A 27899-nucleotide genomic window follows, 5' to 3' on the forward strand; every position below is an offset into this window, starting at 1 on the left:
ATCGGCACACAGAAGGGCCGTCGGTTTCCCCAGGTCTGATGCCCTAGCCAATGCATTATGGACCTATCTAATATTATGACCGGTAGACCGTCAAGGCATGAAGCCGGCTTGGTCCGGGTGAACACTCTGCCTAATAATTTCACTTCAACATTCAATAATGATATCGGTTTATACAAGGGTGGGTCTTTGGAGGGCAATCTGGCTTTTGGAAAACCACTATTTCGGCATGCCGCCAATTGGGTGGAAGGATTGAAAGGTCAATAGCCTCTTGTAGTGCCTTCAGCAAGTGTGTCCCTAACTGGGGCATGTGAGCCTTCAAGTATTCGCATGGAAACCCATTTGGCCCAGGGGCACAGGCCTAGCAAAGAATTTCCGGCGCCCCTGTCAATTCCTCCACCGGGATTGGCTCATCCAGTTGCTTACGTACCGAGTCTGACACAGGCCTATGAGGCATGGTGCGTACAAAATCAACAGTTTGGTCATGGGTCAGGACTTCTCGTCGAGCATAAAGGGTCCTATAGTTTTGCGCAAAGGTTTGTGCAACCTCCCAAGAACCAGAACGTAGCTCACCAGTCACATTGCGAAGCTCTGGTACCGGCGCTGGCCTCTGTGCAATCTGACAGAGACAGAGGGCATTTTACTATATTTGCCACCCCATTGGTATATCTGATTTTGCGCCGCCTGCCAAGCCATCCGTGCCTCATCTAGAAGTAACGGCTGTAGCTGTATTTGGGTGAAGTGTAGCCTGTGCCTGCGCCACACCACCTCACCACCTCCCCTGACCTCGCCCTCCAGGGCCTTAAGCTGGGTTTCCAATTCCACCACCTTTGCCAGTGTCCGGCACCGCACTCCCGCTCAATAACTAATTTCTGCCCCATGTGGTGTGGGTTTTAAAGCTCCCCATAGAACAACTCCAAAGGGAGCTGAATACTTATTAAAGGAAAGGTAATTAGTGAGTAACCAGCGCAGCGCCGACGTATACTCAGGGATCTTTAAGTGCCAAGGTGACATGCGCCATCAGAACGAAGGCAGAGTGGCAGCCGATGTGTGGTGTGAGGACCACAGGGGAGTGATCCGACAGCCCGCATGGTAGAATGGACACCCCCGAGACCCAATGGATGTAGAAGCCGGGAAGGAACAGGTAGTCTAATCTAGAGAAAGACCCATGGACCACTGAAAAGAAGGTGTAGCCGGGCTCTGACGGTTGATACGTTCTCCATGCATCCATCCACCCCAAGTAGAACGCCATGAGATGCAGCTTGGAATCGCTGAAGGTCTGAGCAGGACCAGTCGTACGCCATATGTCCTTCCCCGGTCCCCCGGTGCCATCACATCATTCCAATCCCCCCCCACTGATAGCCCCATAGCCCCGCTGGGAATTCTCCACAAAGCCGTATGCTCCTATCGACAAATGTCGGGCTAAGAGGGGGTGCGCACACGCTGCCTATCATAAGTGACTCCCCGTGCAGTAGCCCCGTCACTATGGTACACCTTCCGCCTGGGTCAGTCCAAACCCTAGTGGGCCTATATGGAACCCTACCATGAATGAGAATAGCTGTTCCTTGGCAACCTCGACCAAATCCGGACTGGAAAGCCTGATCGAACCCAACAAGTGCCTGACACGGCACCTCTGAGCCCATCATGTGAGTCTCTTGTAGTAGTAATATATCTGTCTCAAGCCTTTTATGGCCTGTCATAGTACCGTGCCCTCATTTGATTTTATCTAGGTCCCCTTATATTCCAAATCATAACGCGGACCATCCTGGCCCCGTGGCTGTACATATGTTCAGCCATATATAGTTAGGGAGGAAACCATGTAGAGCCAGGGTGTCTTCGGGTCATGATGCATCCGTGTCTGTGCCCGGGGAGAACATAAATAACCTCACCTGATTAAACGATCGCTTGCCAGCCCCCCTGTCACTAGTAGCAGGCATTGTAGGTAAGCTTTTCTGTTTTAGGTAATAAACCCCCCTCCTTCACACCCCACCTCAATACCTCATCAAACAGGAAGTATATTTCACGGGGGTGACCTGAAACCACAACGGAGGCCCAGGGGAGTCCCATGCCAATGAAGCCCCAAACTTCCAACACCCCTAAACATGTGTCTCTGGAAGCTTCAGGAACGCACTTCCAAAGGGGGGCAGTCAGGCCCTGAAAACCCCCCATGGGAGTGAGGCAATACAAAGTCATAACCCAGGGATTTGGACCCAATGCCAGGACCAAAGAACATCCCTGAGTCAGTACAGCATCAATAATCTCATCCATATTGTGCACTATCTCCTTGTGGCTGGGCCCGCCAATTGGACCGGGAGCGATGCCGGCGTTTCAACGTAGACTTTTTTGGGCTTCTTTGGCGGTCACCCTGGGAAGAGTCTGATTCCAGCAGAGGCAGCGAGTGAGGCCTGGGGGACACTCTTTCATCTCGGTATCAAAGAATAAAGAGTGCAATGTGTACATAATCCACATTCGTGCTGGGTATAACAGCATGTATTGGATGTTCAGTTCACACAACCTCTTTGCCGCTACAAAGGATTGGCGTTGTTGCTGGACCAGTCTAGTGTAGACCGGAAAAATCATGATCGTATGCGAGTCATGCACAAACTTCTCTTGGCCCCGAGCAAATTTAAAGATGGCATCCCTGTCCACAGACTCTAGTTTTATTTTTATGTTCACTACAGCAGTCATGTTTTCCTGTAAAAATCTAAAAATGCAGTAGATTGCACTTTTATTTCACATCACTATCAACATGCGACCAAAGATCCTCACATTTCTTGCCTCTCAGATGCTTGGTGACAACACTCTTTTCACATATTCCTGTCACTACACCTTGCATTGAATGATTAAATCCTGGGATGTTTGGCAATTTGCCTACTATTAATACTGACTCGCTAGAAAAGGGGGTTGATGTATGAAAGGGTTTCACCCATTCTCTGTCTGTGGGTAAATGTGATGGTACATATTGGGAAAGATTCTTATGAAACCAGCCATTTTACCTATCAGTGAAAGAATTAAGCGTAGCCAAAATATCAAATACGATTTTGATATTTTCTGATTCTGTACAGTTTATAAAATGATTAAATAAGAACTAAAATATGCTTCTGAACCCAGGATCTTTAGAACAAAACTATCAAAACTGAAAAAAGCAAAAGGAAGAATGAACAATAATTCAGTGACATCTCTAAACAACAAAACTCAAGCAGAATAATATTAGTCCAGTATTTCTTACTGCTGCCTTGTATAATAAAGTTACATCATATTCGCCCCTTCAGGAAGAAATACAAATTACTCTTTCACTCATATTTTCCTTTCTTTGAACGTATTTCGTTTGTGGTTGTGGTCTGTGTTTTTTCAGTGTTTATATGTTTGCATTTGTGAGGGCTAGTTTCCTTTCGGTAGGGTTTTATCAGTTATTGTAGGTTTAAACCTAAAACTGGAAAGCTTACCTACATTACATGCTACCAGTAACAGTGGGGCTGGCAAGCGATCATTTAATCAGGTGAGCGTCCCCAATGACAGAGACCTGTTAATGCCGACTTGGGCTAACGGAGTGGACCGGCTGCTGACTGCCACTGCCAAAATTGAGGCTCCTGATGATGCCTTGTATAACACGGTCTCTGGCTGCGTTTCTGATGGCAGGCGAGAAAGGATGCAAATATTGAGCTGAGGCACCCATCACTTCCCTGGACAACGAGGCATCAGGCTGCCTTTTGGTGCCGGTAAGGGGGATTGAATTAAACTTCTTCCAACACTGCCTTTTTCAATGAGGCATTCAATTGCCTTTCCAGCAGCTGTCATGGTGTGCCTACCGGAAAAGGTAGGTCAGGCACACAAGACGCAACTCTCTCAGAACACTCTCAACTGACTCCATGTGCCCGTCTTTCACAACTCCCGTACCATAGCCACGCCTCTGACTTCACCTCCGATTACTTCTCGCTGCCAGAGTGAATGACACGGCTCCAGTGCTCATAATTTTAAAGAGAAAATACAAGGCCGCCTGCTGTTTGGAAAAAAATCTAATAAACAGAAAGAGGTCGAAGTCACTCCTCGACCTCCTTAGCTGACCCACTGCTTTCCCACACATAAGAAATAGAAAGAGGACTCACATATTTCAGTAAAGCGTCCATCCTGATTCTGCTAATGTGACTCTCATCTTGAAGGGAGTTCTGACTCATTCCTCTATTGTAGAGGCTTGTACTCGGTGTGAGAAGTTGGCCTTGTATATGCTGCCCACTAATTAAAGTGGGCACCATTCACCAGTCCAAACGACCCTTATGATGTATGAGGTCAAAGATAACCTTTAGAAAGCTATCCTAGTGGTAGCTGTGGAGAGCAGCTGTCAGGCTTAATCTTAAAGGAATGTAAAGCAGCTTGTTTTACCAGAATATCACCTCCTGAACTAATTAAATGAAAGGAGAACCACACAGTAGTTATATAAAAAATATGTATTTATTACTATAACACTCTCTAGTATCCTCTAGCCGAGAATAGAACACAAAGCATACAATACGATATCAGTAGAACAGTCGCAAGTAGCACAATACACAGTGGGTTCCAGGGGGAGACCAAACCATATACTTAAATAGTGGTATAACATCCATGACTCGGGTCAAGACAAGGTCTAGAGCATTTAGAATCATTGGGACCCCAAGGAACCACCCAAAGTGAGTAGATAGGAAACCCACGGAGGACGGGTGCAGTGTGCTAACACGATCGCGGGCTCCGTACAATTCAATGGGGTAGTTGCAGTTGCAATTTTACAGTTTTATGACCCTTCTAGGAGGACTTCGAGGAAACCCTTCAAATCTTAAGAGGTTGGAGAGCCACCCAACCCATGGATATCAAAGTACCAGAGTTACCTATTCAGAGGAGCCGGGTTCATAGTGTTGAAGTGGCGTCGGAAACCGCCGTTGGTCTCTATGGAAGGCTTCGAAGAAGTGCTGCTGCCGTGAAGGTGAAAAGGGTCCAGAGGAATCCAAGGATGGATTCTTAAAGCAAGGAATCTGAAAGCAGAGGGGACAGAGTCTGGGTCAATTCAGAGTGACCAGGGCTCGGGAGAAGAATTCCCACCGATGTTGGGTGCTTCAGGTACGAAGAAGGGATGCTTGACTCTACAGCCACGAGGACCAGGAGACGTCGAATACAACCAGGAGCCAGATGCGAGCTGTCCCACGATGGATGTCGAGTGCTGAGGGATCGGTGTCCGGCTTGAGCACCAACAAGCCTTGAGAAACGCAACGCATGCAGGAAGGTCGAGCAGGTTACGGTGTAAACCAAGCAAGGTCCAGGGGACTCACCAAGCAATGGGGAGTCAGGGCACATCTGGAGCAACCAGGAAAGCACAACAGAATTCAAGATGACCCTCAGGAGTACCCACAGGCCAAATGGCAAGGAGTTGCAAGGGGACCTCAAACAAGATCACAAAGTACCAGCCCATGGAACACCCGGTGCGAGGAGGCCGGAGTTCTTTGGAGGAAATACTGTTCAGGGGCAGGACTACACGGATTCCAATGAACAAGCTCAGGAATTGCCAACAAGCGTATGCACTTGCAAATAGACGCAGTGCACAGGAGCTCGGGTTATGCAGTCCCCACGAGGGATATTGGCCGCACACTTGCTGAGACGGCAGATCAACCTCAGGGACCTTTGAAACCCACCTCCTGTGTTGTTTGAGTCTTCAGAGTCCACAGGAGCTCGGGAGCAGCAGACCGGTCAGTTGCGTTGAGGTGCCTGCGAGGGCAGGGGAGTGACTTCTTCACCCAAAGGGAGATTCTTCAGTTGTCCTTAGTGCACCACAGGTCCTGCACGGAGCCTGTATGGAGCAAGGGCACAGACAAAGTTTTGGACGGAGAGGGAGACGAAGTTGGGCCCAGTCAAAGTCCAGAGTGTCCAGACGGTCGAAGGTCAGTGGTTTCTTGTAGAATCTTGTCCACGTAAACTCTAAAGAGCAACAGTCAGGTAAGCCCTTTTGTACCCACGGGAGAGGGTTGGACAGAGTCAGGACAGTGCTAGGGGAGGGTCAGGACAGTGGGGAGCTTACTCCCATGTCCTTTGTCCAGTTTTGCGCCAGAGCAGGAGTCAACATCTCCCAGAACTGGTTTGAGCTGGGCTATGCACAGGGACACCAAATGTGCCCCAGGTGAAGACTTTCAGGGACTCTCAGAGTGCACCCACCCAGCCCCAATACACTAAATCCTGTCTGGGAGGTGGTCACATCTCTCTGTGACAGGAGGCGTATTCGGCTGCCTTCCTCTGCTCGAGCTTGACTCAGCAGCAGGAGGGCAGAAATGTGCCTCTGGTTGGCAGCATCCATTTTGTGCTGACCGGGTCGAGAGGGCTGGTACCGGAAAGACCAGTGACCCCACGAAGCTCACTTCAGAAGGGTGGAATCATACCTCCCACAGCGGTTACCGGTGTGGAGGTATGATTCCAAGGTGTTTGATACTAAACACAACATGTTTCTATGCGGCCGTTTTCGAGATAGCATTTACCGCGAGGTTATAATGCACCTCTACCTATATGTCTGGCTGAGTCACAGACAAACCAGGAGAATGGTCTCTGAAGGCTGCAGAGGGGCTATGATCATACAGGGGCACCCTCTCACGAATAACACAGCACCCTGCCTTCAGGATTGTTAAGGCCTGCTATAGGAGTGACTAATACGTTTTGAGTGTAGTGACCTATAGATATAGTGAACCAGCTTACACAGGTTGCAGTAGCAGACCTGTAGTTCCATTTTGCATGGCCTCTCATGGGTGGCATAATACATGCTTCAGCCAATGGGAGGCCTCTGGGTTATCTATGCCCTGGGTACATGGGTACCATATACTAGGGACTTATAAGGGTACCCCAGTATCCAATCTGGAGTGTACCAAAGTACAGGTATAACAATTTAGAGGAGGAAGCATATAGAGTGGGATCTGATTAGCAGGATCCCAGTCAGACTTGTCAAAAACAGGGTAACATCAAGCAAACAGTGGGGGTAACCATAAGAAGCAGATCCTACTTCCCTACACTCTGTATTTATTAACCCTTAATACCACTGATACTAATCATGATCTTTCATGCTGGACATTTGTGATGAGTATGAGCAGCTAACCTGTATTTAAACTAGTACCTGCAGGGCTTCCCGCTCTCCCCATTATTATTTGCACTCTACAGGGAGCAGTTTGCCCAATGGGATCGGGAGAACCAACAGATCAAGGGGATCCTTTTTAGGGGGGAGTGTCATACCATTAGCCTTTACGCAGATGATGTCGTCGCCACCCTGGAGTCACTGCACACCTTAGCTTTCCTGGCTGAACTGGAGGAGTTCGCAGCAGTCTCCGGATTCAGGGTCAATGTGACCAAGTCCCAAGCTTCTCATTGGAGCGGACCACCATTCCGGCCCTGACCCATGCATGCCCTTTTCCATGGGATCAAAAGACTATGCCATATTTGGGCATCACGCTGTCCTCCTCTATTGCCGAGACAGCATCTCTGAACTATTCCCGGCTGCTGCGCCAGACCAGGGAGTAGCTCAAGTGATGGGGGCCGTTTAATCTCTCATGGCTAGGTAGAAAAGCAGCCCTTAAGATGAGCATACTCCCCGAGGTCCTATACCTCATTCAGACTCTCCCGGTAGAACCGACTTCAGGGGTTTTAAAACAGCTACAATCCGAGTTCGTCAACTATGTCTGGGCAGATAAGAGACCGCAAATAGATAGAGCTCTGAGCTTTAGACCCCATGAAGAGGGGGGGCTGGGTATACCTGATTTAGACTGCCATTATAAAGCTACACAGATACAATCTCTTTCAGGCCTGCCAAGTATCCAGCATCAGGTGTGATGCTAACGCATTTCAGTGTGATGTTCCTGCATCACTGCACTGAAATGCATTGTCACGCATTTTTGCCACTGACCACATGGCTGCCCACTTAACGCCAGGTGCTAGCGCGCGCCGGCGCTGACAGCTGTGTGTGCTCCCTGGGCGGGCCGCAGCAGACTTCACTCAATGTCGGCAGCAGCAGCTCAACAGTTAAATATCTGCTCTGCCTCTCTCAGACTCTTGCTACAATGTTACTAACAATCTGCCCTGCTGCCTGAAATTCCGGCCTCACGTCCTCCTGGAACAGGAAGTGAGGTCGCCGTCGGTGACCAGAAGCGGCGGGGACGGGGACTCGACTGGAGGAGTTGCAGCTGTGTTGTCCGGTTTGCGCGGCGTCCCTCATTCAGTCTTACTTCTGAGACTGTCTGAGTCAAGTATGCTGCTGCCTGCGCAGGAGAGGCAATAATTTATATTAAAACCCGGCCGGCCCGGTTGTGTTGTTGGACCGGCGGGACGCTGGCACGGATGATCGACCTCACCTGCTGACAGACAGTCACGCAGGGTCAGTCAGCACAGGCAGCCTCATGGCTGCGCGGCGGCGGCATGATCAGAGGCACTGCATGATGATCAGGCACTGCGGGGAGACTGCACGCAGTGCTGCACAGCTGTGCGCCCGCGATCCCGTGCCGTGCAGCTCAGTCATGGTCTGCCGCGGCTGCCGAACCCCCTGTGGGCACAATGGCTGAGCAAGTCGCTCGCACCACCACCATGGCGGTATTGATCTTGTAGACCCAACCCCATCAGCGCCAGCGGCCAAGCTGCTGAATGTGAACCACGTGAGCCCGGGCCGTCAGAGTGGTTCAGCAGCAGAGTCCTGTCATCAGAGTCCTGTGAGGCAGATTGTGTGCCAGAATCATGCTGTGTTGGTTGCCACGGTAGTCTCCTCCAGTCCTAGCAGGCTGCACCATGTAAACGAGTTGCGGCTTGTCTTGCAGAAGTAGTGCCCCAACTGACAGTAATCATCTCCTAATTGCACTGACTTGCTATGCTCAAAATGTACTTTTTTCGGCTGGCGCGCAGTCAAGAGATCAATCAGATCTTGCGTCCTCCATGGCCCTCTCACTTGGACACTGCATTGTTCTGCAGTCCATCTGACTCCTGTGGCTGCCCTCTAGTGAAGCTCATGTTAGGTGACCATATAATATGGGCCGATCTCCTCTCTGTCCAGCCGTGGCCTGCCCAAAATGTCAGCTGCCGCACCAAGTTCTGGAATACTCCAGGGCTTATCTTCACAGCTACAGAAAAACAGTGGGCAATGCTTCACAAATCCGCATATGTGGTATTCATTCATTGAGGTGCACTGTGGGGATGCTGATTCTGGGAGTCAGGAGCAGAGTGCTAAAACACACGCCCACTTCATTTGACCACTGGCAACCAAATTTGCATCTTTAAATTTAAGAGTTGTACTCCTATCACAAAGAGACTCCTTTCGTGAAAATGTTAAAAGTACACGGATCATAAATTATCATTTTTCACGCAATGTAAAGAGGAAGAGGAAGTCCACCCTTGCCTGTAAGCTTTCAACCAGTCTGCAGTTTCATTTGAGTGCAAGACATATGTGTAGTGAAAATAAATATGGTGTTATTTAGATCATGTTTATTAACTAAGCTGCCTGCCTGCCCTTAAACTGCAATCATGCAGTCTGTCTCCTCTCTGTAGTTTCAGCTAGCGCGTCACCGCACAACTCTAACTCATTTTGGGCGGGGGTGAGGTAGACTTGGAGCCACTGTCATCATTGGTGCATTGCAACTGTTGTTACTAAAGTACTCTCAAAAACAACACAGTTCAAGGTGGAGGGTCCAAGGGAAAAAGGTTTAAAGACCACTAAGGATTATTTCCCCTGAAAGATACTAATAAATACAAAGAAATCCTAGGGTCTAAACATGTACCAATACTATACATAAATCAAAAAAATACTCCTTATGTACAGAATGTATGTAAACAAACATATGAGTTTGTGAAATCATCCGAGGGCAGATCCCTTTATAGGACGTAATCCCTCATTCACCAATGGTGACATGCTTCATCATAGGGATTCTCCTTCCAAAGGAAACCCCTAGTTCCTTTGGGGGCTACAACCCCCTCACTGTGAGGGAGGAGCTCTGGGATGTTTTGTTGGAGTATAAGGGGTATCCTAAACCCACCTATGATGAGCCAAGAGTCTGAGTGAAGTTGCAGCGCAAATTAAACAATAATGTGGAACAAAAGTGAAAAATCAAGTGAATGCTAAAACTGGCTAGAAGGCATAGAACAACAATTTTCATAGAGATATGCCTGCTGTCAGGATTCAAAATGCAGTGCACCAGCGGTATGGATTTGAACCGCTATGGTGTGATGATTACTGGTCAGCATGTTTCAGCCTATATGAACCATACTGGGATCAGGCTTTCATCAGGACCTTAGCCAATTGATGCTGCTGCTGTGATATAGTGAGTAGTTAATTCAAACTGAAAAAGGATATCGGGCCAAAATGTGGTCTTTAGTCTGCAAATAACCAAATGTCATGATACCTGCAGGCAAAAAAACAACAAAGCAATTATAAAAATGTGTATGTTATAATACAAACTGTTCATAGTTAAGGAATCCACATAGGATGAATGCATTAAACAAAAAACCTTACCCGCTATTGCTGGGTACAGAGCCTCACCTCTACCTGGCAACCGCTCTACAAAAAGCAAAAAAGTTTTGTAGAGTGTGAGTGTCAATAAATACACCAAGAACATCATCTACAAGTCTACCAGTAGTAGTCACTTTATATATAGACAAGAGATGTGCTAAATAGGTCTAAAGTGTTCAAATGAACAAACCGGAGGCTTCAACAAACGGCTAAAAAAAGTGACAAAGGCACTCAAAATCATCCTAACAATTTTTTATATGTAATCCAATAAACGGGGCTGTGTACTACAAAGGTATGGCAGAGCCCTGCAAAACCAAACCCTCATTTATATATACATCATATATAAGATATAAAATAATGCCTACATGATCAAGCAAATACATAATGCTGTCTGTTACATACAGGCCACTGAATTCAATGTGTAATGCCACAACTGAAGTGAAGTGGCATAAATAGCAACAAGCTAAAGGACAGAGTGCTTAGCCTTCTAAGAAAATCTCAACACTGCCACCACGAGCAACACAAAGCATGTTGTAAATTAGTAGACCTAAGTAGATGGAACGATATGTCTACCGTGTTGGGGCAACTGTTGCAGCGTGGAACATCAAATTCCCCCTTCGGCACAGACCAAATACCTCAATAGTAAATGCACTCAAATACATTCATTGGTGGGGCCCATAACACCAACACTCACACTCCGTTGATCTGCTTCCCTAGAGGAATAAGCTTCCAAACGCTGACATGAAAGCAATATCTTTACCTAACCCTAAATGCTTTGGGGCAGATCTATGTTGGAGTTGCGCCACTTTTACGCCGCCGTTGCGTCACTTTTGTGACGCAGCGGCGGCGTAAACCCTGCGCCACATTGCGCCCTATTTACATCGTGACGCATCAATGGAAATGCGTCACGGTGTAAAGCCCTGCACCACATGAAACCTGCGTCAGGTTTCATGTGGGCCTTTCCACGCAGGGGGGGCGTTCAGTCGCAGGAACGCCCCTGAAAAGTGACTCAGTGAAATCTATAAGATTTCACTGAGTCACTTTCCCAACGCTGATGCGTCAAAACCCTGCGCCTGCTTGAAGCAGGCGTAAGGCTTGACGCACCATGTTAGGTATGGGGTAGGTTGGAACAGTGCTGAAGTTGCGTCGCGCTTGCGACACAACTTCAGCACTGCGCCAACCTTACACGTCACGCATCTGCTTGTCCTTGCGCCACGATGCACCGCATTGTAAATGCGGCGCATCTGCGGTAGCGCAAGGGCAAACTTGCGTGACGCATCTTCCCTGGCGCATCCATGCTGATTTGCAAGGATGCGCCAGGGAACATAAATCTGCCCCTTTGACTCCAACCTTGAGATATTCCCCTCATTAGGAGATGAATCATTTAGTTGTTAAATATGGTTTTAGTGATCAAATTCATTTATCTATGCTTTACTCTTTATCCTAGTTTTTCTTCTTCAAATAATCGACACAACACATTTGTCAATTAATCAAATATCATTTATCTAAGAAAATTGCCAAATTGTTAGAAATCATCATTTGAAACGCAAAAGATCATATTTACCTGATCTGGCTAATAGTCGTCCTCTAAGTCAGTCAAGTCATGGAAAAACTTTAAATTCATCAAAGTCAGGCCGCAATTCAGTCTCTCAAAGATTCAGGATAACAGCTGTCCAGCAGTGTCACCGTCCTCTCCGTCAGCATAACGTCAGGAAATCGAGTTCGTCAAAGAAGAAGAGTTTTTTAGTTCAATTCCCTACCTACTTTTATAATGAAATTAATGTCAAAATGTATCAAGATCGGGGTTTTGGAAAGTTCTGATTGGTAGTCTTCGGGTCATCCATTAAAGTTCTCACATAGTCCGCAAAATGAAGTCATCACACTTGCTGGTTCCGGTTTTAAGACAGTCTTTTGTTTTATTGTTGGTGAAGTTCCCGGAGCAACCTTGACTAGGACATCAGCTCCTGGGGTCAGAACTAGGCCACTGTTGCTGGCGATGACGCATGCGCACTTCACCCAGAATCTCATGTTGTCAGGAGCAGTCACGTTCAACGTCTCGTTCAGCCATTTTGACTAGGCCGAAATGGACAACTTAAGCAAAACAAACACAAAAATGTAATTAAAACATGGAAATGACTAATAAAATGTTAATCCCTCGCTAATACCCTTATGTGTAAGTAATTATCTAGCAGAAAGCAACATCCAAAGCGTTTATACTCACTCAATAAAGCACAATTTACAATTACATCACAAAAGCAAAATGTATCATGCAATATTCTAATTTTCTATTATTAGTATGCGTACATATGTTAGTTTACAATTAGTTTAGCCATGCAAAGTGCAATTCCCACGTGTAATTCTTTTGTTAATATGATTGATAAGTCTTTCACTGCACACAAATTAATAAGATTACTATTAGTTAATTATTTAGATTAATATAAACATGCAGAATGGGGGGGGTATACAAAATGTTGTACTACCCGCTCCAGCAATCCCCCCTTTGGTGATTATATCACCACACCAACAAAAATGTTGTATCCCCTTTTACGGAATTTCAAATTGATTTCTTGTTTCATTCATATTTCAGTTTCTCCTGTTTCTTCTCTTTTCGCTGTTTTATACATACTCTCTTTGATTTCTTCTAATTCTATTTCTTCAAATTCTCTTTCTTGTTTCATATCCCTTCTCCTTAAGACTTCTCTTTTTAATCTTTTCTGATTTTTATTCTTTTTACTACAAATACATCCTAGTCTAATTATTAATACTAAGAAAATCACACATGTTAATGGAAATAATATCTTACCTATAAATGTACTACCTAATTTTACTACAAAGTCTTTAATAGCTGATATTTTCTTACCAATCTTCTCCCAAACACCTTCAACCTCCAGTGGTACAATTTCGTCATGCAATTCTGTAATTTTCTTAATATAAATTTTCAAATCTCTACTTTCGTCAGGAATGTAAGTACAACAATATTGAACTTTCAGCATTCCACAGACTCCACACTCTTTTGCCAATAAAATATCAAGGGCAAGTCGATTTTGCATTACCATAGCACGCATGGCAACCATTTCAGTATTCACCAATAAGAATCCTCCAGCGGTGCTTGTTGACAAGCGATCCACTACTGTTGAAAGTCTTCTAATTTTGTGTGCATTCAGAGATATTCCCACTGCGGGTATCAGTGCTCCAAAAATGTCACCCACAATTTCAGTCCAAGATTCTCTCTTACTACGTGCTAAATAACTACCTAAGCTATGTACACCATCTTCTCCTCTATCCATATGAAAAATCTTTGGAAAAACCAGGCCAACATAATATGTGCCATACCAATGGTCTGGCAAACGATAATATGCCTTGTTCCCATGAATAAAATACAGTCCTGGAAAGACTGGATCTTTTCCACCTTTAAATCCCAATCCGCCCATGATTCGGTATGTATCATGGCACTCACTATTTCCTAAAAATAATTATCATACGCTGTTTGATTCCTTCTTATACACAATTTCCCTTTCTGAGGCCAATCTAAAGCCATAGTTGGACTCGTTTCCCCTTTCTAGTGTTTCTCCTTTAATACATCCCAAACTGTTTTCTCCACTTTCCCTTCCGAAGCCTTTCTTTGCATTTTCAATCTCCTTTCTTCAACCATATCTAAAAATGTATTCTCCTCTTTCTTTAAACTGCAAGTTAAATTATGTCTAAATATGTATTCTAATGTTAGTTCTTTAGTCTCTAAGAAAAATTCACCTAATACCTTTGCAGGTTTTACCTTGTTTAGTTTGTTAATTGCTGGTACTTGTGAAAATATAGTATCTACATCTGAAAAATAGTACTCTAATTTACCTGTTTGATAAAATAAGCTAGCTATTACACTACATGTTATTCAATATGTTACTGGAAGGTGATGATAAGTCAATCCTTCAGATACAGATGCAGGTAACTGCATACATACATAGCAATCCCTTACGTCCATTGTTTTTTACATATTCATTCAATAATTTTGAAAACACATTATTAGAAAAATCTGTTATAGACCTGTCTTTCTGCAAATAATTTTTATCTATTCTACTCGGAACTAGCTTTTGAATCTTCCCTATTTTTATCACTATGTCCTTCTAAGGTATCTATAGTAACTTTAAATGATATCAGTAGAGCAAGTATACTCCAAAGAAGCATTAATAATCCTGTACAACAACAACAACACATTTTACACCATCTTTTAAAGAATGTACATCTACCTTTGCTACTATCTATGTTTGCCTTCTTCGCTAAAATGGACCGTGTCTTTTGACTTAGCCTCTTCTACTTCACAACTAGTTTCTAACCCAAGGCTCTAAGCACCTACGTGGTTCTACCAGTTTTTGTATTTTTCAGTATTTTATTGTCTTTCTATTAGAAGTTTTCTTGTCTCATTCAGTTTGGCATCTCATCATCTTTCACTTTTCCTTCGTTTTCAGTATACAGAATGGCCTGAACATCCGCTTCTTCTCCAATATCGGACAAGATAACTCTCAGGATTTCCCATTCTTCATCTTCCTCAACCACTTCCGGTACAACCACCTCTGGATTTCCTTTGACCTATTCGCCTCTTCTTTTACTTCAGGCAAGGCCACATACATCCATTCCGGTGATTTATACTTCTGGTTAGGTTTCCTTGTTCTTTTGCTTTCCTTTACCACAATTGTTTCTTCTTCTTTTGATTTCTCCTGACTCGTTACTACATTCACGATATCTAAATCTTTTTATTTTATCCGGCCAAACGTCATCTTTTGCCGCTCTTTTCAGTTTACTCCCTTTATCGTTCTTTTCAGTCCTCCAAGCTCTCTTTCTCAGAACTCGGCCTTCTGGTACTTCATCTTCGCTTTCCTCTGTTTCAATTTCCTTTTTACTCTTAACAGTTTATTTTTCCACCACTTCTTTTGTTTTCCCTACTTCTGTCCCTCCTCGAATCTCCGGCACGCAATCTTCCTGCTGACTACTTGTCCCTACTTCTAACTGGATGTTGGAGTTCCCTACATCTCCTCGGGGGTCTTCCGCAATAATCTTTCCCTCTCTCTCTGCATCTGGCACCTGTCCATCTAAAGGTGTTGTTTCAGGTGGAATTTCTCTCAATCTTTCATCTGGCACTTCCTTCTCATGAATTTCTTTTATCGTCTCTCCACTGTCCTTTTCTTTGTTCTTCCCTTGTTCTTTCCTGGAAGAGTGTGCTCTTTGTTCTGTCTCTGAGTCTGAACTGGTATCAGAAATCTGTAACCTTCTCCTCAGGGAATTACTTCTGGGGACCAAAGTTAAACTCGGCTCTGTTTGCCCCATTTCAGGGTTTTCTTTTTCTTTAGACTCTCTGTCATCCGACTCAGTACTGGATTCTGATTCATCAAAATACTCCTTCTCTTTGCTGTCAACTGGGTTTGGAATTCTCAAAGTATGACTTGCATGGATCCAGTTCTCAATCCAGCACACTTCACAGCTGTTGTTGTGGTCAAGATGACTTATCTTGGTTTTCCCCACCTGGGAACCAAACAGTTTCTTCTTCTGTGGACTTTTATCCTTACCCAGTCCCTTGGGCTTAGATCTTGGGCTGGCTTTTTTTCAAGAGTGGTGGCATCCGCTCCAACCTGATGAAACACAGAATGAACTACGTCAGCCAGGCTTTTACAGTATTCCAACACCATGTCATCAGTTATAGTCATCAGCTTGTTGACTGGTATAAACACGTGGCGCATGGCTCGTCCCATGATGATTTCATGTGGACTCAAACCAGTAGTTCTTTCTGGAATTGATCTAATAGTCATGAGTACCAGAGGCAAGACATCGGGCCATTTCATACCTGTGGCTAAACACATTTTCCCTAATCTGTTTTTGATAGTACCATTAATTTGTTCCACTACACCAGAAGCCTCTGGTCGATAGGCACAATGCAGTTTTTGTCGTACATTCAATGCTTCACATATCAGTTTTATGATCTCATTATGAAAATTTCCTCCTCTGTCTGATTCAATTGTCACTGGGAACCCAAATCTAGAGATAAATTCCCTCAAGAGTAATTTTGCCACTGTCATTCCATCATTTCTTCTTGTTGGGAACGCCTTTACCCACCTGGAAAATAGACATACCATAACCAAAACATACCTCAACCTGTTACAAGGAGGCATCTCAATGAAATCCACTTGCATTCTGGTAAAAGGCCCTCCTTCTCGACCTATTGTTCCTAGAATCACTACTGTCTTTCTTCCTGGATTGTATTGCTGACAAATCACCCAAAAATCAATAGGAGAGTGGATCACTAGTCCCAAGGAACCAGGGTGTGCACGGACAGTATAAGGTACTGTTAAAAAACCCTCAATCACGTTATACTGGGATCGATGTTAGCGGTATATTTTCATTCTCCGCTTCGTTATATGTAACGTGACAGCATCATCATTGGGTTTTGCTGTAATGCTTTCTCCACCTGGAGAACATACCACTGGTTGTATTGGTAGTGATCGTAGATAAAAAAGGAGAGTGAGTTTTAGTGAAGTGTTTTGTGGTGAAAAGAATATATTTAAAAGCCCACAGAGCCAGTAAAAATAAACTTTAATCGTACTGGATGTTGGGGGATTCATAGGTCTTTGGTGTGCACTCAGGGGTGATTTAGGACCCTGTGCATGCTAAAAAAGTGTCCATAAAAAGGTCGACATGTTTCAGCCCTTCTTCTGCCCCGAGGGGTCAGGCGGGCTTTCTTCAGGACCTGGGCGGTGAAAGACCTGAATATTCACAAGGTCTTTGTGGTGAGGAGAGTTGGGTTTAGATAGTCCCAGAAGTAACTGTTCAATTGAACCTTTAGTTATTGTTCCGAACAGTGTAGATGAGAGGTAGAGTTTGGGGGAAGGAAACAGACCTTATTAAAATAATGTAGAATTCATTAGAATAGAAGCATTTACAGACAACAAACAGTGTGAACATTGCTAGTTTTTCTTCAGACAAGTTTTTGTCTGCAACAGCTAAAAAATGGCAAATCTTTCTTGTATTGAGGTGAGACACTAGGGTGTCTTCACTCTCTATGGCAAAATTCATCCCTCCTTTCAATACTAGTAAGAGTAAAGACATTCCATCTTGTCATACTAGGTACAGCTAATATTACTGTTCCCTTGTATTAGGGTGTAAATAAGAGAGCACCCAGTCAGTTATGTCGTACAGTATAAGCGCTAGTGAAATGAGCTATCCTTAGGTTGAACAATAACCCCCAAACAATGTAAAGGAGCGGTGGTGCACATATAGATTCGAAAGATTTTATAGTACAACCAATACCCGTAATTGAGGCTAGTTACTGCAAAAGAGTGTTGTATCAAAGTTACCCAAAGAAATACACTAGCGCACTTGTTTAGCAGTTCGAAAATAGACACATGCTTTCGTCAGAGATCCATTAGTCATTTACGCGCTTAGGAAAAGCAGCACAGGATAAAGAATGGGCAATATTTTACATGTGCGGAAATTCAAAGGGGGCTTTGCGGGGATGACGCGTTACTTGGAAGCATTTGCAAGCACCCAAAACAAATAGACCAACCGTACCTGTATCCCCTGATTGAGGGCAACAGCGGGTGTTGTTAGGGCGGTCGCTTACGCTCTTAAAGTAAAAGAAATGAAAAAGGGAAGGTTTGTCAAGTATTTTGTAAAGTGGTACGTTACGATTGTTCCGCGATGCTGAACGCCACCCTGCTGACCTCTTCGGCGCCGAACTTTGGTTCTGTGCTGACTCTGCCCTCGGTGACCCGGTACTGTAAGGGGAGTCTAGGCACTGACGTTATAAGGGGTGAGGAGGGCATAAAAATAAAGGATGGACTAACGTAGACTGACATGTCAGTGTGTCTACGTTAAATTGCATCGTGTTTCTGGAATTGTAATTTGAAAACGGTAGTTGAACATGGATGTAAATGTTGGACAACGGTCCACGTGCGGAGAGTGTTGCGTTATTGTGGCCATATCATTGTGGAAAAAGAGTGCATGATCAGAGTCTCTGATAAATCACGCGATTTTGTCAAAATCAGATAGGTTATGGCGGTAAAAGACTTCTACTCGGTGGTGATGTGTCTATATTTTGGTTATGTATAGAACTAGGAGATAGAGGGTAGTTCAGTGACTCGGTGTGAGTCTCGAGTGGTGTTTCTACGGCTTAATTTTAATGAGTAGAGGGTGTCTAGGTCAACGGTGACTCGGTGTGAGTCTCTGGTGTTGTTTTTACGAATGGTTATTAAGAATAGACAGTGTCTAATTCAAGTGTACAGTTTGGCAGTAACGATTGTCAAAGAAAATATGTTGTGACAAAATCTCATTGCCTCAAGACACTCAACCAGGGTATGTCATCGTTCAGACCCTGTGTATTGGTACACAACCGGTGGACCCATCTTTGTTCTTTTTCGAACAATACCCTTTCGGCATGGTCGTTCTTGATGGTAAGGGTCTCCAAAATCACCCAGCAGAGATCATTGACAGTGTGTCCCAGTTCCAAATAATGGTTGCTCATCTTGGTAGTGCTCTTCTTGCACTTGATGTTACTACGATGCTCACAGAGTCTTTGTTTCACTTTCCTGCAGGTCATTCCGATGTATCTCAGGCCACATGGGCAAGTGATCATATAGATAACATGGGTGGTGTTGCAATTAGTGTGGGTTCTCATGGTCCATTTTAAATTGGGTAACAACTGTAAGTTCTTAGTTGCCGTTGTTAGATGGCAAACTGAACATGACCCACATGGAAAGTGTCCCGTAACGGGTGTATTGTGCCAGAGTCCCTGCTGTATCTTCGTGGCTGGTTTTACCTGAGGTCTCGTATGTACGAGTATATCTTTTAGGTTTTTAGTCCTTTTATTTGAGAACCTCGGTTTTGGCCATTTAAGGGTTCCTGAAGTCAGAATTCGCCAGTTCTTGTTGATAATTTTTTTGACATCATTTGTTACTGTGCTGTAGGTGCTCACGCAGGTCATCAAATTCGTTGTAGGTTCTTTGGTCGTTTTTTCCAGTAGGGTCTCTCTAGGTTGGTTCCTTGCCCTTTTCTGGCACTTTTTGATAATGTTCATGGGATAGTCTCTGAGTTGTAATTTCTCACTAAGCTCCTTCGCTTGATTTTTGTAGTCTGTGATGTTACTACAGTTCCTTCTGAGTCTAAGGAATTGTCCATAATGGACGGGGATGGAAGCTTTTGTACGATAACAAGCTGTTCTTAGCTGTTGGTTTGAAGTAGGTTTTTGTCTGTATTTTGTCTCCTACGATGAAGATGGTAACATCTAGGAAGTCCAGTTTGTTGGAATTAGCTGTGTAAGTAAACTTCAAACACTCATCCCTGGTGTTGAGCCATTGGTGGAATTTGCTCAGATCTTCACTGTCTCCTTCCCATATCATGAGTACATCGTCTATATAACGTTTCCAGAAGACGATGTGGCTCAGGAAGGGGTTAGTGGGGTCATGGATGTGGGTGGCCTCAAAGTCACTAACATAGAGCCCCGCTACGCTCGGCACAAAGGTACTTCCCATGGAAGTACCATGGCACTGTTTGTACATGACTTTGTCGTATTCAAAGTGGTTTTCTGTGAGTGCTAACCTACAGCATTCGAGCACGAAGTGTCTCGGGGTTCTGTGTTCCCATTGTAGGTTAAAAAGTAATGTCTCCAGAGTTTCCAAGGTTCTCTGTTGTGGAAGGCTGGTATATAAACTTTCTACATCCAGCCCCACTAGGAGCATGCTGCTCTCTGAGTATTGTAGGTTCTGTAGGAGATTGAGGAGATCTTTTGTATCCTTTAGGTATGTTGGAGTTTTTTGTACTAATGGTCTTAGGTAGTGATCGGCGAATTGTGACAGGGGTTCTAGGAGAGAACCAATCCCAGAAACTATGGGACGTCCAGGTGGTGGTGGTCGTTCTTTATGGATCTTTGGTAAAGAGTAGAAGTAAGGCATCCTTGGTGTCTTTGTTATAAGGAAGTCAGCTTCAGTCTTGGAGATCCAGTTGTTGGTTTCTGCTTCATTAACCATAATTGCAATAGTATTTTGTAAGCGTGGGGTTGGGTCTGTAAGAATTATTTGGTAGAATTTCTTATCAGACAACAGTTCCGTGCACTATTGGTGGTACCCTTCCTTGCTGAGTAGTACGATACCACCTCCTTTATCCGCTGGTTTGATTACAAGTTCTTCATCCTGTCGTAGTATGTCTAGTGCTTTTTGCTCAGCGTTGGAGATGTTCATAAAAGGTTTTTTAGTTTGATCCTTAAGGTCACCCACTTCCTTCATTAGTGCCTGCTCAAAGGCTAGTATTTCTATAGGAATTTGATTATTCAATGGGCAAAAGTTGGATTTACGGCGAAGTGTCGTATCGCCGTCTTTGGTTACTTCATCCTGTTTGTTGAAGAAGGCTTTTAACTTGATTTTCCTGCAGAACTCTGCCATTTCGCACTGGAGTCTGAAGATATCCAGAGGTGGTGTCGGTACATAGCTAAGGCCTTTGTTGAGAACATCTTCTTCCTCTTCCTCACCGCTCCAATCAGAGCCATTGTTTGTGGAGCCCGTACTGGAATTGCTTGAATTATCAAACGTATCGTCTGGGATTTTGTAATCCTCTGCGCTATAAGGATGCATTCTTTCCATGGAGAAGCTTTTTAAATCCTTGCCCAATTTTTGGATTTTATTCTGTGTGATGTAGTCTTTTGTTTCATTGATTTCTTTATTGATTTCTTCCAGCCTTTTTTTGTATACAGTTAGGTGTACCATGCTCTTGATTTTTGTTTCTATCACTTGTATTTTGATAGTGAGTTCCTCTTTAAGTCGTGTAGCGGTTTTAATTATGAGGACTAGGTAATCTCTGGTACATTTCCAGGAGATGGAAGACCAGTCTTTGCGAAAGACTAGGTCTTGAAGGAAAACCGTGGAGCATTATTAACCCAAAGTCCTTTTGGTGCTGCGTTAGCGTGTAAATATTCGGTCATGATGACGCCATGGATGGCGGTTCGTACTTGTTCTTTCTTGGTTTCTGACAACTCTTCCCAGTCGGTAGTCTGGGCTAGGGTCTGTGTGAGGTCCTTATCTTGTAGTAATGAGGGTAGGGACAGAATCGCATTAATTTCTTCCGTGGAATAGCTCAAGCCCAGATTTTCGGCCATGGTTGTTTCCACTGGTGGTAGTATAAGGGAACATCTTGGAGTTTAAGAGGGGGAACTCCCACAGCTGCACGCTGCTAAATATTATGATAATCAATCAGGAGGGAGAAGGAAGGGCTTCTGATCCACTCGACTTCCTTGTCTCAAGTATCCAAAAATCAATAGGAGAGTGGATCACTAGTCCCAAGGAACCAGGGTGTGCACGGACAGTATAAGGTACTGTTATGTTAGTGACTTTGAGGCCACCCACATCCATGACCCCACTAACCCCTTCCTGAGCCACATCGTCTTCTGGAAACGTTATATAGACGATGTACTCATGATATGGGAAGGAGACAGTGAAGATCTGAGCAAATTCCACCAATGGCTCAACACCAGGGATGAGTGTTTGAAGTTTACTTACACAGCTAATTCCAACAAACTGGACTTCCTAGATGTTACCATCTTCATCGTAGGAGACAAAATACAGACAAAAACCTACTTCAAACCAACAGCTAAGAACAGCTGGTTATCGTACAAAAGCTTCCATCCCCGTCCATTGAGGGAAAACCTTCCTTATGGACAATTCCTTAGACTCAGAAGGAACTATAGTAACATCACAGACTACAAAAATCAAGCGAAGGAGCTTAGTGAGAAATTACAACTCAGAGACTATCCCATGAACATTATCAAAAAGTGCCAGAAAAGGGCAAGGAACCAACCTAGAGAGACCCTACTGGAAAAAACGACCAAAGAACCTACAACGAATTTGATGACCTGCGTGAGCACCTACAGCACAGTAACAAATGATGTCAAAAAAATTATCAACAAGAACTGGCGAATTCTGACTTCAGGAACTCTTAAATGGCCAAAACCGAGGTTCTCAAATAAAAGGACTAAAAACCTAAAAGATATACTTGTACATACGAGACCTCAGGTAAAACCAGCCACGAAGATACAGCAGGGACTCTGGCACAATACACCCGTTACGGGACACTTTCCATGTGGGTCATGTTCAGTTTGCCATCTAACAACGGCAACTAAGAACTTACAGTTGTTACCCAATTTAAAATGGACCATGAGAACCCACACTAATTGCAACACCACCCATGTTATCTATATGATCACTTGCCCATGTGGCCTGAGATACATCGGAATGACCTGCAGGAAAGTGAAACAAAGACTCTGTGAGCATCGTAGTAACATCAAGTGCAAGAAGAGCACTACCAAGATGAGCAACCATTATTTGGAACTGGGACACACTGTCAATGATCTCCGCTGGGTGATTTTGGAGACCCTTACCATCAAGAACGACCATGCCGAAAGGGTATTGTTCGAAAAAGAACAAAGATGGGTCCACCGGTTGTGTACCAATACACAGGGTCTGAACGATGACATACCCTGGTTGAGTGTCTTGAGGCAATGAGATTTTGTCACAACATATTTTCTTTGACAATCGTTACTGCCAAACTGTACACTTGAATTAGACACTGTCTATTCTTAATAACCATTCGTAAAAACAACACCAGAGACTCACACCGAGTCACCGTTGACCTAGACACCCTCTACTCATTAAAATTAAGTCGTAGAAACACCACTCGAGACTCACACCGAGTCACTGAACTACCCTCTATCTCCTAGTTCTATACATAACCAAAATATAGACACATCACCACCGAGTAGAAGTCTTCTACCGCCATAACTTATCTGATTTTGACAAAATCGCGTGATTTATCAGAGACTCTGATCATGCACTCTTTTTCCACAATGATATGGCCACAATAACGCAACACTCTCCGCACGTGGACCGTTGTCCAACATTTACATCCATGTTCAACTACCGTTTTCAAATTACAATTCCAGAAACACGATGCAATTTAACGTAGACACACTGACATGTCAGTCTACGTTAGTCCATCCTTTATTTTTATGCCCTCCTCACCCCTTATAACGTCAGTGCCTAGACTCCCCTTACAGTACCGGGTCACCGAGGGCAGAGTCAGCACAGAACCAAAGTTCGGCGCCGAAGAGGTCAGCAGGGTGGCGTTCAGCATCGCGGAACAATCGTAACGTACCACTTTACAAAATACTTGACAAACCTTCCCTTTTTCATTTCTTTTACTTTAAGAGCGTAAGCGACCGCCCTAACAACACCCGCTGTTGCCCGCAATCAGGGGATACAGGTACGGTTGGTCTATTTGTTTTGGGTGCTTGCAAATGCTTCCAAGTAACGCGTCATACCCGCAAAGCCCCCTTTGAATTTCCGCACATGTAAAATATTGCCCATTCTTTATCCTGTGCTGCTTTTCCTAAGCGCGTAAATGACTAATGGATCTCTGACGAAAGCATGTGTCTATTTTCGAACTGCTAAACAAGTGCGCTAGTGTATTTCTTTGGGTAACTTTGATACAACACTCTTTTGCAGTAACTAGCCTCAATTACGGGTATTGGTTGTGCTATAAAATCTATCGAATCTATATGTGCACCACCGCTCCTTTACATTGTTTGGGGGTTATTGTTCAACCTAAGGATAGCTCATTTCACTAGCGCTTATACTGTACGACATAACTGACTGGGTGCTCTCTTATTTACACCCTAATACAAGGGAACAGTAATATTAGCTGTACCTAGTATGACAAGATGGAATGTCTTTACTCTTACTAGTATTGAAAGGAGGGACGAATTTTGCCATAGAGAGTGAAGACACCCTAGTGTCTCACCTCAATACAAGAAAGATTTGCCATTTTTTAGCTGTTGCAGACAAAAACTTGTCTGAAGAAAAACTAGCAATGTTCACACTGTTTGTTGTCTGTAAATGCTTCTATTCTAATGAATTCTACATTATTTTAATAAGGTCTGTTTCCTTCCCCCAAACTCTACCTCTCATCTACACTGTTCGGAACAATAACTAAAGGTTCAATTGAACAGTTACTTCTGGGACTATCTAAACCCAACTCTCCTCACCACAAAGACCTTGTGGATATTCAGGTCTTTCACCGCCCAGGTCCTGAAGAAAGCCCGCCTGACCCCTCGGGGCAGAAGAAGGGCTGAAACATGTCGACCTTTTTATGGACACTTTTTTAGCATGCACAGGGTCCTAAATCACCCCTGAGTGCACACCAAAGACCTATGAATCCCCCAACATCCAGTACGATTAAAGTTTTTTTTTACTGGCTCTGTGGGCTTTTAAATATATTCTTTTCACCACAAAACACTTCACTAAAACTCACTCTCCTTTTTTATCTACGATCACTACCAATACAACCAGTGGTATGTTCTCCAGGTGGAGAAAGCATTACAGCAAAACCCAATGATGATGCTGTCACGTTACATATAACGAAGCGGAGAATGAAAATATACCGCTAACATCGATCCCAGTATAACGTGATTGAGGGTTTTTTAACAGTACCTTATACTGTCCGTGCACACCCTGGTTCTGTGGGACTAGTGATCCACTCTCCTATTGATTTTTGGATACTTGAGACAAGGAAGTCGAGTGGATCAGAAGCCCTTCCTTCTCCTTCCTGATTGATTATCATCATATTGCTGACAAATCAGGCATCTCTGACAAAGACTTTCTGCTACAAGTCTGAATTTTGCATTATACCAACTTTGTTTAAAGGACCTAATCATGGCGTCTCTCCCTATATGTCCCTGTCCATGATACATCCGTAAAAAGTACAAAAACAATATTCACAAGGAACTCATTTATAAACAATGATCTATCATTTGCAACTTCAGTCGTCGCTTTGAATCAATCACAGTCATAAATTTCAAAAATGACCTTGTAAGAAATGCAATATCAATCAAATGATGATAGTCATAATAAGCCCACACAAAACCTTTTTCCTTCCGGAATATACCTAACCTCAGCCGAGGTAGGTTTTTTTAATATACAATGTCTATATCGCAGACTTCCTATCCAAATACATATACAAAAAGATTTGTTTATTCTTGACATTTATAGTGATATGTGACACCAAGTGAAAGAACCATAACCTCTTATTATGTGACAAAGTGAAAAAGACTTAAAAGGTTATTGGAAAATTATATAAGGACAGATTAAATACAATTTACAATGATTCAGTCAAAGCTGTCTCTTTTATATGTTGTTGACGGCGTTTCAACCCGCTCTAGTTACGGGGTCTCTTCAGGACTGTGTTTCTGGGGACTAAAAAGAATAAGGAAGTATAACTATACAATAATGAACTTTAATAATGTGGTATTAATGAAGGAATTGGGCTTAAGGGGCAAGGATCATGGCTTACCAGTATAACGCATACATATGTCCATGTAGGATCCAGTATGTGGTTGATATGCTGGATGAAGGAATCTATACAGACCTGAAATCAGGGAGTATAATGTTTCAGTTCTTATACTAGATTCAATTATTAAAGGTGATCACCCAGGTGAATTAGAGGGTCACACTTACTTTGATTTTTCTTTATCAGAATATATCTGTTTGAGATATGGATCTTCTTATTATGAAAGGAATCTTCCACAATATAGATTCCCTGAGAGTTAAATCACTCAAGCGCCGGAATTCTGTAATATATTAATGGTTTAAATTACTGGCGAATAGCCATAATCACTGTGATTCATTGTTGTTCGAAGCATACTTATACCATATTTTATCAAAGCCAGACTTACTTAATCTCACTCGCCTGTCCTCTTGTTAATAGGAAGAGGATCTTCTTACATTAGTTATCCTTCGGTGGTTAATCACTCTAAGGCGCTGACCCATTGAAATTAATGAAATGTGAGGTTAGCCCGAGATCTGCAATATCTAATATTGTCAATTACCAAATCTCCATAAACATATTTGGCGCCAAACTTACTTAATTACAGTCGCCCAATCCACAGTCGAATAGCTTCTGTGTTGATTCCGGCTGACAAAATCCCGCTATGTTACCCGGAAATGGACAATCCCTATATATGCGAGACTATGTATTTCTCGCAAGTAAAGAGACGGCGAGATTGGCGGCCATCTTTTAATGGTAATACGGATCATTTTGACCATGCAGGGTACCAGATAATGTGCCATGGCAGACATCATGTTATCAGGCATAACTGGTCTTCCATCTCGATAGACCCACACATGATCCTTCTTTCTTGGTGCACATCCTGCTTTTACCCACTGTTTTATTTCTTCCTCTCCTGCTTCTTCCTGCAATTGTCTTACTTTTTCCCATGTTTCCACAGTGTTAGTAAACATTGGGAAACAAGAAATCAATTCCTTTTCCTTTGCCAGATTGATTGAATTCAGATTTTGTGCACAATATTGCGCCATATCATTTGCGAATTTGTTACCAGTGGCAATATAATCACCACTGCGACTATGGGCAGCACATTTTACCACAGCCAATTGCCTAGGCAGCTGTATCGCCTCAAGCAACTTTCCAACCACTTCAGCATTCTTAATGGGAGTGCCACTTGAGGTTAGGAAACCTCTCTGCAGCCATATTTGGCCGAAGTCGTGGACTACCCCATAGCCGTACTGGCTATCAGTTATCACAGTCACTCTCACACTTTTCCCAATCTTACATGCTCTTGTCAGGGCAACGAGTTCAGCTACTTGGGCCGATCTTACTCCTTTCAAATAGGATGCTTCCATCACTGCTGCAACTGTACATACAGCATATGCTGCACTCAGCACTCCATCATCTGTCCTCAAACAAGATCCATGAACAAACATGACATAATCACTTTCTGGTAAGGGTTCATCTTCTATGTCAAGTTGTGGTTTTGTACAAAATCAAGTACATCCAAACAGTCATGATCTGCTTCATCTCTTACTTCCACATGCTCTACATCTGGCAACAGCGTTGAAGGATTCACATTCACACATCTAACAAGACTCACATTTGTTGCACCCAAAATGACCTTTTCATACTTAGTTAGTCGGCTGTGCGTCATATACTGAGTACGACTCCTTGTTAAAAGGATCGCCACATCATGAGGTACAAACACTTTCACAGGATATCCCATCACAATTCCCTCACTCTGTTCCAAACTTCGACATGTAGCAGCTACTGCTTTCAAACACCCAGGAAGGGCTACTGGGTCCAACATGGATGAAAAATACGCAATTGGTTTCCTCAGTTTTCCATGCTTCTGTACTAGAACAGAGAGTACACATCCATTTCTCTCACTGGAATACAACTCAAATTCTTTGTCATAATCAGGCATTCCTAATGCAGGCGCTTCACACAATCCTTATCTCAATCATTTGAATGCTGTCAATTCTTCTTTATTCAAATCAATTGGATCTCTCACATCACTTCTTGTCAATCGTACCAAAGGTTTTGCAATCAATGA

The sequence above is a fragment of the Triturus cristatus genome, chromosome 4_2 (genome assembly GCF_964204655.1).
Source record: "Triturus cristatus chromosome 4_2, aTriCri1.1, whole genome shotgun sequence".
In the NCBI taxonomy this organism is placed as follows: domain Eukaryota; kingdom Metazoa; phylum Chordata; class Amphibia; order Caudata; family Salamandridae; genus Triturus; species Triturus cristatus.